The sequence below is a fragment of the Mesocricetus auratus genome, unplaced genomic scaffold (assembly GCF_017639785.1).
Source record: "Mesocricetus auratus isolate SY011 unplaced genomic scaffold, BCM_Maur_2.0 Super-Scaffold_100676, whole genome shotgun sequence".
In the NCBI taxonomy this organism is placed as follows: Eukaryota; Metazoa; Chordata; class Mammalia; order Rodentia; family Cricetidae; genus Mesocricetus; species Mesocricetus auratus.
Window position 1 is genome coordinate 86,445,067 of NW_024429266.1, and position 9,644 is coordinate 86,454,710.

The 9,644-nt window shown below is 53.3% G+C and overlaps 2 long non-coding RNA genes across 2 annotated transcripts; both read left to right on the forward strand.

Annotated features, from left to right (window-relative positions):
• The first annotated feature begins 3,104 nt into the window (after positions 1 to 3,104).
• LOC121136847 lies at positions 3,105 to 7,224 on the forward strand. Its single transcript, XR_005874006.1, has 2 exons — positions 3,105 to 3,277; positions 7,044 to 7,224. It is a non-coding gene; the product is annotated as an uncharacterized LOC121136847 (long non-coding RNA).
• Positions 7,225 to 7,453: 229 nt separating this feature from the next.
• Positions 7,454 to 9,228, forward strand: LOC121136874. Its single transcript, XR_005874048.1, has 2 exons — positions 7,454 to 7,895; positions 8,803 to 9,228. It is a non-coding gene; the product is annotated as an uncharacterized LOC121136874 (long non-coding RNA).
• Positions 9,229 to 9,644: the final 416 nt, after the last annotated feature.

The window sequence follows — 9,644 nt, forward strand, 5'->3', positions numbered from 1 at the left end:
GGGATTTACCCTTCTCCTCAGACCTCTGAGACTCCCCTCTCTCCACCCAAGAACACGCCAAACTTGTGATGCCCATTTCACTCTCAACATCAGACCACCTAATGCACTCCAGACCCCCCCAAACGGCCCTCCCCAGGGCCCCCACAGATGTCTCATTAGGTGGCCCAATCCTACCTAGATGGGCAATCTTACCGGCCAGGATCAAACCTAGGGTCTGTCTCCTCGGTTCACAGTCACCGTGCAAAGGGAAGTCAGCAACTGAAGTGAGGCCATATTGAGCAAGGACTCAAGTGAGACGCTGGCTGGCCTGGGGGGACGGAACAGGTTACTAGTAGGGCGCCAATGGCCTTAGGGGAGACATTAGGAGATTCAAAGGAGATAAACCAGCCAGGACTGCTCACTCTGGATTCTTTATGGTCCTGCCCCCTGCAGTTTCTTCAGGGGGTTCTGGCGACTGAATGGGATTAGGAGGATTGGCAAAAGGTGGGGTGGGGTGGGGTGGGGTGGGGTTCTGTGTTCACTGGGATCTGAGAAGGATGCAAACGGAGGCTATCTGGATGCTATCAGGCGCTATCAGAAAAGGGCTGAGAGTTGGTGATAGATTCCTGAGGATGGCGGCCACTTTGCCTGCACAAGCTGGTGTGTGGTATTAGAGAGAGAGAAAAAAAAGGCAGAGGAAAACAACAGCAGGGACTTACGAGTGTCTCCTTAACACAATGAAAGGAAGGGGAACAGGAAGTGGTGTCTGCCTCAAGTCTCTTCCCCCTGTCACTTAGCCCTCACCTCTGGAGATGCCACCATGGGAAGAAGCAAGGGCCGGCTGCCCTGGAATGACAGTCCCTGGAGAAAGAGCTATCTCTGTCCTCGCTGCTGCTCTGCTAGGGTGCTGGAGCCTGCTCCTAGGGACTCCCAAGTGTGTCTCTGAGCCCAGGCGGGGCCTGGCCTTCTTCAGATCTGAGATGGCTCTCCAGCCCTGCTTCTGCGCTTCTGACGTCTAAGCTGCCTCACCATAAACCAAACAAACCCATCCCTTCTGAGGCTTGGTGCAAACTCCCCACTTCTGACGACAAGGGCTAATTGCTTTCTCCCTCAGCTACGTGGTGGGGGAGTCTGGGAATCATGCTAAACTCAAATTAACAGGGGTGCATTCCATACCCCGACTAGTCCCCTACCTCTCCACCCTCTCCTCTCTCCAGCACACAAATGTCTGATTTAAGATGTCTCCAAAACCCCTGCACTGACATCTTTGCCTTCAGGCCCACCCCTAACAAACATCCAGTGGGATGTAGGCCCCATTCCTAACAAACATCCAGTGGGATGCAGGCCCCCATTCCTAACAAACATCCAGTGGGATGCAGGCTCACATCCCTAACATCCGATGGGATGCAGGCTCACATTCCTAACATCCAATGGGATGCAGGCTCAGGCTCACATCCCTAACATCCAATGGGATGCAGGCTCACATCCCTAACATCCAATGGGATGCAGGCTCACATCCCTAACATCCAATGGGATGCAGGCTCACATCCCTAACATCCAATGGGATGCAGGCTCACATCCCTAACATCCAATGGGATGCAGGCTCACATCCCTAATGGGATGCACAGCCATAGCTGACAAATCCTCCTCGTCCTTTGGATTCCTGTCATTTGCCACTCAGTTGAACATATCATAATTCTAGGGTCTCTCCTCGACATCGACCTTGTCTCCTCATCCTCTCAAGTCATCATAAGCCACCCCTACTCGCCCTAAAGTTTGTCCTATCTGTCCCTTCATCTTCTCACAGTCCCTAACTATTTTCACTTGGTTGGTTTTGGTTTTTGGGATAGGGTTTCTCTGCGTATCCTTGACTGTCCCAGATCTTTCTCTGTAGACCAGGCTGGCCTAGAACTCACAGAGATCCTCCTGACTCTGCTTCTGAGTGCTGGGATTAAAGGTGTGTGCCACCACCTCCTGGCTCACAGTTCCTACTTTACCCAGTTCAATCTTTTTCCTTTCTTTCTTTTTTAATACTAGAAATGGAATCCAAGACCTCATGTGTGCTAGGCAATTGCTCTACCCCTGAGCTATTTCCCTAGCTCTCTTTTTATTTTTTGAAATCTACATGTATATGCATGTAGTTTATATGTATATGCATGTATGTATATGTGTACATGTGCAAGAGTGTGTGGCGGCCAAAGATCAAGAGAAGGCATTTTCACCAATCACTCTCCACCAGATTACCCATTGGCTTGTTTATCTTGAATCACAGCCTATCGCTGAACCTGGAGCTTACTTGTTTGGCTTCACTGGCTGGCCAGATATGTCTAGAGATGGGATTACCATGGCTGGCTTTTATACGGGTGCCCAGTGACTAAACTCAGATACTCATTCCTATGCCGGAAACACTTTACCAACAAAGCTGTCATCCTAGGTCTCACTTTTTATTTTTTGATTCAGAATCTCAACTAAGTTGCTCAGACTAGCCTTGAATTCGCTCTGTAGCCCAAACGGGTCTTGAACTTGAGGCCCCCCTGATAGCTGGAATTATAGGCCTGTACCTCCGTGCCTGATTGACTTACGTCATGTCTCGTCTTACCTCCCACAAGCCTTTGCTGTAAAGCTTCTCAGGCTTCCCTTCAGGGGTCTGACAGGCTCCCCACTGCCTACCCTGTGTGCCCCTGGTTTCTGAGGCACAGCATAGCTTCTGTGAGATGGTCCCATGCTCCTCTCTGGGCCTACCCTGCCCCCACCCTCTGGACCAGGCCCAGGGAATCTTCATTCTAACTATCTCCGTGCCTTTAGGTATGCTGTGCCCTGAGCCTGCATGCCTCCTGGCTAGCCCCTCTCTAGGCACAGACCTGGGCTGTACCCGACATTCCCAACTCCTGGAAGGTCACACTCTGCCTCAGTCCTGAACACTCCAGCTACCTGGCTTCTTTAACCTCCCCCAAAAGGCTAACTCTCCGTGAGGCCTCAATGCCTGGGGATGGCCCATCCACAAAGCAGGCAATAGCTGTGCCTGTCATGGGCCACGCCTTTTGAGGTCCCATTCAGTGCAGTCCTCTGGCAATGCCTTGTTTCCAGGCAACTGGCCCTTTGTAACGCACAACCCAGCGGTGACTTTTGGTTGTTGTTTCCTTTGTTTATTTTCTGGGTGGGGGGAGAGCTCACATGCCACAGCATACACGCAGCAGTCAGAGGACAGATTCGTGTAGTTGGATCTCTCCTCCACCTCCTCACGGGTTCCAGAGATGGATCCCAGGTTGCCAGGCTTACCCGGCATCTCCATTCCCTGGTAAGACAGTGCACTGGCTCTTTAAAAAAAAAGTTTAGGTTGTTTTGTCCTTTATGGTGACCAAGGGAAAGTACAGAGAGCAGGGTTCCCTGGTAGTGAGCCCCTCCAGGGGTGAGCTTTGGGCCTGGCACAAAACAGACTCCACATAGCTGTGGTAAGAGAATGGGCAGAAAAGGTCCCCATAGCCCGGCTGCAGACAGAACGGGCCAGGCCCCTGCACACACAGGCCCTGACTCCTTCTGCATTCTGGGTTTTCTTCCCACTCTGCTGGCAGGCCTTTGGAGGCACTAACGCTGTCACTGTCCCAGTGGATGTCTGGTGGGGCCAGGGCGACTCTGTGTGCGTGTGTGCAGGCACGAGGGGCTCTGAGGGGATTGGAAACAAAGGCCTGGAGTGAGATCCAGGGCACAGCTGAACTGCCCTGAACTCGCCTGTCTTTTTGTTTTCAAGGAAATGCATAATCCAAGAACCACCCACGGCCCTGGCCCTGGCGGACCCAGCTAAGCAGGGCTGGAATGCACTGCCTTTCCCGTTAGTAATTGTTTTTTCTAGTTAGCTTGTAACCCTTCCCCTGCCGCTCCCAGCTCCTCCAGCTGCTGGGGCCTGGCTCTGTCTCAGCCTTCCTCAGATACCCACCGGGGAGGGATGGGCACCTAGGCCTACTTCCTGGAACATCTCCAACTCTGTCCCACTTGTACAGAGGTGGCCCGTGGGTTCAGGGACAAACAGTACCCTGCAAATCCCACACACACACTCAGACAGGCATTAGAAGGAACCTAAGCTGGAGGACTCCAAAAGACAGGGTGGACCTGGAGGGGCCCCGTTACAATAATACTCCAGGGGAACCTTGGGTGGGAGATCTTGGTGGATCCCATGCAGGTGAGGGTGACAAGCATTCCAGGCACACAGAGCTTCGTGAGAAGTTTTATTAGAAAGGGAAGGGGGCGAGGAGGAAGAAAAGAGGTAAGGAGACACAGAGACAGGGGACAGAAGAGAAGAGGGAGACAGGAAAAGTCCTGCCTGTCCCAGAGGAACAGCGGGAAAGAGATCTGGAAAAGAGGATGTAAATGGGTGGGTGGGTGGGTGGGGGTCTGTCTTTTAAAGGGTCCTTTGCACCTGCGTGAGACTGTGCACCCATGGGACCCTGGGCTGAGCAGGGCACTGCCTGAGTGTATTCTGCCAGGTGACGGGGCCAGGCCAGCATAATGCCTGAGTCCTTACAGAGCCCAGGAGTGTTTGTGGCAGGGTCTGTACGCCTTACATCCGCTCGTCTGTGACTGTGGCTGGGGCGACTCTGAGCTAGTGGAGGCATGTAGGGCGGGGAACTTCCTCGTGTGTGTGTCTAAGTGCACCTGTGGGAGCTACAGCCGTGGGCTCGTGTCAATGCGCTGGGAGGGGCAGCACTGCTCTGGGGTCAGCTCACAGCCTCTCTGCCTGTGTCAGCATCCCTTGGAGCCTTCACTCCAGGAGAAGGCAGCACTCTGCCCGGTGTTTCTGCCCGCAGCGGCTTCCCTCTCACAGATACGAGGGAGGAGCAGGGTGGCTGAGCTGTATTGTCTAAACTGTACATTTGCAGTCCCAGAGGACGAGAGGGCAAGTGCTTCGCCAATGTGCAACTCACCCCATCCTGTTCCTGCCCGAGCCAGCCCTTTTGGAGCAAGTTGGAGACCTCCTGCTGCATTCCCTGAGGCCGCTATAGCTGCAGCTGGGGCCGCTGCTCGGATGCAGATGGGTGTCGGAGTAAAACAGAGAACTGGGTGTTGCTTGCTGTGCCTTCAATGCCAGCCTCCCTGTAGCATGCACTGCCTGTGTCTCACCCCCAGGAGGCCTGGCCTCTGCCCAGGGAGGGGTGCTAGGGGTGAACTCAGCCCCCTATCTCTCCTGAGGATGGGGAGGTTTTTGTCCCTTCAAAAAGAGGTGCTTAGAACTGTGGTGGAGATGCAAACTCAGGAGGCTGGTAGATGGGGGGCCTATGCTGACAAAGACCATGTCTTGGCCTGGTTCTCAGGCCTTAGGATCCACCCTGGCTGGTTCCCCGGGCAGCTGGCAAGATGAGCAGAAGCAGGACGAGGTCCAGCATGACCACTGAACATTTGGTGCAAATCAAAGGTCTTTTTCCAGCCAGGACAGGAATGCTGCCGAGTGGGATTTGGGACCAGGCCTGGCAGGGCTAACACTGCCCTAATTGAGGCCCTTTTAGGCTTTTAATTATAAGCAATATTTTCCCAAGCTTCCTAAATTGACCGTGGAGACCCGCTGGTGTTAGTGCCTGTGCCATGGACCAAAAAAGCACGGGGGGGGGAGTGGAGGTTGTTAAAGTGTTTGGAGTAGGTTTATTTTAGTAAAGGTCTTGAAGTGAGAATGCTCACACAAAGTAGAGACTGAAGCCATGTTTCTGGGAGGGACAGGACTGGGTTCAGAGGCCGCCGCCTGCAGGCGTGATCAAACACGAGGGTGGAGCATGGGCACAGACAAACACCTGTAGAGAAACACACAGCACAGACAGTTGCATAAACACGGAGCTGGAGATCCCTCCCAGGCACCTGGAAACAGGCTGAAGAAAAACCCTGTCTGTGGCTCCGCCCCCTCCTCACCTTTGACTCCTCCCATCCCTCTAGGCTTCCTATGCCTTCCCAAAGGCCTAGTCACAGAGCCCAAGCCAGTGTGCTGGCAGCTCCCAGCTGGGTGTTTCTGCTTGTATTCCTGCCTCAGGGAGGCCCAGGCCCGACTTCTCAGGGAAGGAACACCAAGCCTCTGTGGGAAAGAGGAGTTGGGCTTCTGTACCCCAGCTGAAATCTTGAGGCACCTTCCTAGTGAAATGCCCACAGTAGTCTGAGGAGCAGCCCTCCAAATTACAGAGGCAGAGCCCTGAGGTGCCTCTGGAAATCAGGCCTCCAGGGAGCGAGCTGCCCTAAGCACAGGACTGCCCATCTTCCAGCCGGCCTCCCAGAGCAAGCTATGGAAATTCCACTACTGCTCACCCCGTTCTCTCCACCCTGGGAGCATTTGATGCTTTTGCTGTTAACACTGAACAGTCACTGCTGAGCTCTGAAGGCTCCAGAAGCTAGAAAGGGCAAATACCCAGACAAGGGTGAACCCCTGATCCTTTGTTCTGTCCCTGTCATTCATATGCCATGCCAGTCCAAGCCAGGTGGACACCAGTACCCTTCCTAGTGTCTACCAGTGAGCCCAGGAACCGTAACAGGTAGGGCTTCTGAGAGGGATGGGGGCCAGAGACAGCCTTGCCTGCTCCAACATCTTGTCAAGAGTGCCCTGGGACCAGGTCAGTATGAGGCATGGGCACCCCAACAGCCAGACCAAAACCTTCCAGCCCTGTCTGGGCCATAAGAACCTCGGTGGCTGTTACAGACCGTTGCTATTGTCCTTATCTGGGGCTCCTTGTTCTTACACCACCTCCTCAACGGCCTCTGGAGTCGAGGGGCCCTGTCGTTCCCTCCCAAACAGACCGTTATGGTTTCCATTGTTTGGGGAGGGGGCCGGGGAGGGGAATGTCTGCTTAATTAATCATTTTGGGCCACCCTGGGAAACTCATTAAACCACCTCAGGCTAGAAGTCCGGAACACTACCCCCGAAGTTAGATAGAACTTTCTAGTTTGCCATATTAGGGCCCCTTTTTTCTTTCCATTCAGATACATATGTGGGTAGGAGAGGGTGTGTGTGTGTGTGTGTGTGTGTGTGTGTGTGTGTGTGTGTGTAGCAAACACACCCTTGTATCTGCCATTCTCTGTGTGTTTTTGTTTCCTAGATTCTGGAAGGAACTTCCCCTGATTCTTCTTAATTACCAGCAGAGAAGAAATTCAAGATGCCTAGGGCAAAGGTCAAACTCCACCTGTTTTCCTTGCACTGCGTTTTCTGGCAGTTCCCACAATAGGGCAGATAAGTAAAAGATTAAGGCAATCTTTTCTAATTAAAGTAATTAAAAAGCGGGAGGGGGTGTGAGTGTGATTGCACCCTTTCATCTGAAAGGGAAAATATTTACTCATCTAACTGCAGGTCCTTAAAAGCATCCAGGAGGTCTATCTAGACAAACGGATGCTGCCCCGCACCCCCCCACCCCCGCCTTCCCGCCCACCCCCAGTAGCCTGCTCTCCTGTGCGCATGCACACACACACACACACACACACACACACACACACACACACACACACACGGACGGGCTGGTTTATGGAGCTAGAGACAGTCTAACAGAAGCACCTTAAAAGCCAGGCAGGTAGGAGAGACCCTAAGGACACTTTAGCCTGCCTCCTGCCCAGCACAGTGGGATTTCTGGAGCCCTTGGAGTTGGGTTCGGCCCATAATGGCGTTTTCCCTTTGTTTTGCTTTTTATAAAGCAGGGTCTCCTTGTATAGACTGGCTACAAGCTAACCATGTGTCAAGGCTGGCCTGGCTTTGAAGTCCTTATCCTCATGCTTCAGCCCCTGAAGTGCCGAGTCTTTAGGCTCAGTCTTTAGACTCTGGCTCTACCAGTGAGATTTTGCCATTGCTCTTTCTTCCTAGGGCAGTGACCCACACAGAGGCCCTTGGCCTGCCTCTGGCTGCTTTGTCCCCTTTAAGCCTCTCCCCTCCGGCTTGAACTGGATGAAGAGCCCACTGGGAGGTTGGTCAATCTTGAGTGTGGTCTTCCTATCTCCCCGGGCTACGGCCAGACAGACGGTTCTTCCCTTGGCCTTTTGTACAGTCTCTGTACCTGGCAAGCAGACACCCGATCAGTGACAGAGGGTGTGCACGTGGCACGGGCTTCCTGAAAAACGGGCAAAAATGTAGCAGCAGGCCCTCCTGTCCTCCCCTCCAGCCAAGCATGTGGTGTGTTCCCTTTTGAGTTTCTAGAGGCAGAATCATCACCCCGGTTTCTGGTGGGTGATGCTGAAACTTTTCCCTAGATAGGGGCCTTCTCTGGTGAGGTGTGGCAGTGTAGACAGAGGCAGCCCACTCCGGGGCTAGGGGCCTTGAGGACTGGGGGGGGGGCGGTATGACGAGGAGAGATGTTAACACCCACATCAAGAGCCTGGGGTACCCAGTGTCTTCTCCACCACTAAGGGCTACATGAGAGCCGGCAGCTCCCCAAGTCCCAAGAATACCCCGACTCACTTGTGCCCTAATAAGGGCCTGGCCACCTCTGCCTGTCCCAGGGCCAAGCTAGATAGCATCCTTAACGTGATGTGGGCCTGCTAGCCCTCACCCGATCACCTGCACAGAGCCAGCGTGGGAAAATCCATCCAGGAAGAACTGGGCAAGCAGAGGGGATGGGTGTGGAGCTGTCACTGTGTTTCCAGCTCAGGGTCAACAGCGCTGTCTTTGGACTCTGAACTCTATAAAGCCGCTCTCACACACCCCTCTTTGTTGTCTACCCAGACCAGTTACGGCCTCCAGACTCCAGAACGGCAGATCTCACTCTGTCAGTTCCCTGTCTGGTCACCTACCACAGTGCCCTGTCCCCCCGCCAGGGGACAGATTCACTGGCGGGACCTAAAGTAAAAGATCCTGAAACCCACCTCACGTTGCAGGCTTGAACAGGGTGTGACCTTACACACAACCCCCAATGTCTTACCGGTCCCCAGCAACAGAGGGCTCCTGCAGACCTGTGTGCACAGGTGTCCACTACAAAAAAAAGCGCAATCGAGGATGCCCTGAAGCCCATGCACAGAGCCCAAGGCAGAGCTTTTATCTCCTACTGCAATGCAATGCCTGGGGAACCCTGGCTTCCTCCCATCGCCAATGTTATCACCCTACACAGGTCCTCTCTACCCCAAAGCTGCCTCTGTCTGAAGCATCAGGGTGCTGGCAGCACAGCCCTGGTCTCCTTCGGTTGGACTCAGGAAATTGTGTCCGACCCAACCTACGAATGATGTGGTGATTAACTTACTCAATGGGAACTGTCCCTGGGGAACTGGAATCCTTGCTGCAAAAATAAATTCTCCCTCTGGACCAGCTTTTCCAGTGTTCTTTTTCTGCATTCTGCAACCCCACCTCCACCCTGCCTCTTTCCAATCAACTTTTATCTTTCTTCTTTCCTCCCACTGAGACCCAAACAAATCTGGTAAGCAAACTGTCAGGCCACTCTCTTAAAGAGATAGCTCCTGGCTGATGGAGCTCTGGGTTGCAAAGGAGGCGTGGGCAGACGGTTGAGGTTGTCCATCACTTAGGAGACAAGGAGAAAGAAGGAGAAAGCAGTTCAGAAAGTTGCCCTCGGATCTCCTTGTTATTTACCTCATGGGAATGAGGGTCCAGGGATCAGGACAGCAGACCCCTCTGAGAGGGACTGACGGCTTCTTTATGCCTGAACATCTGGACTGTTTTTCTTTTGCCCCTGAGATCAGAAAAAGACTTCTCTCTTTTTTTTTCTTTT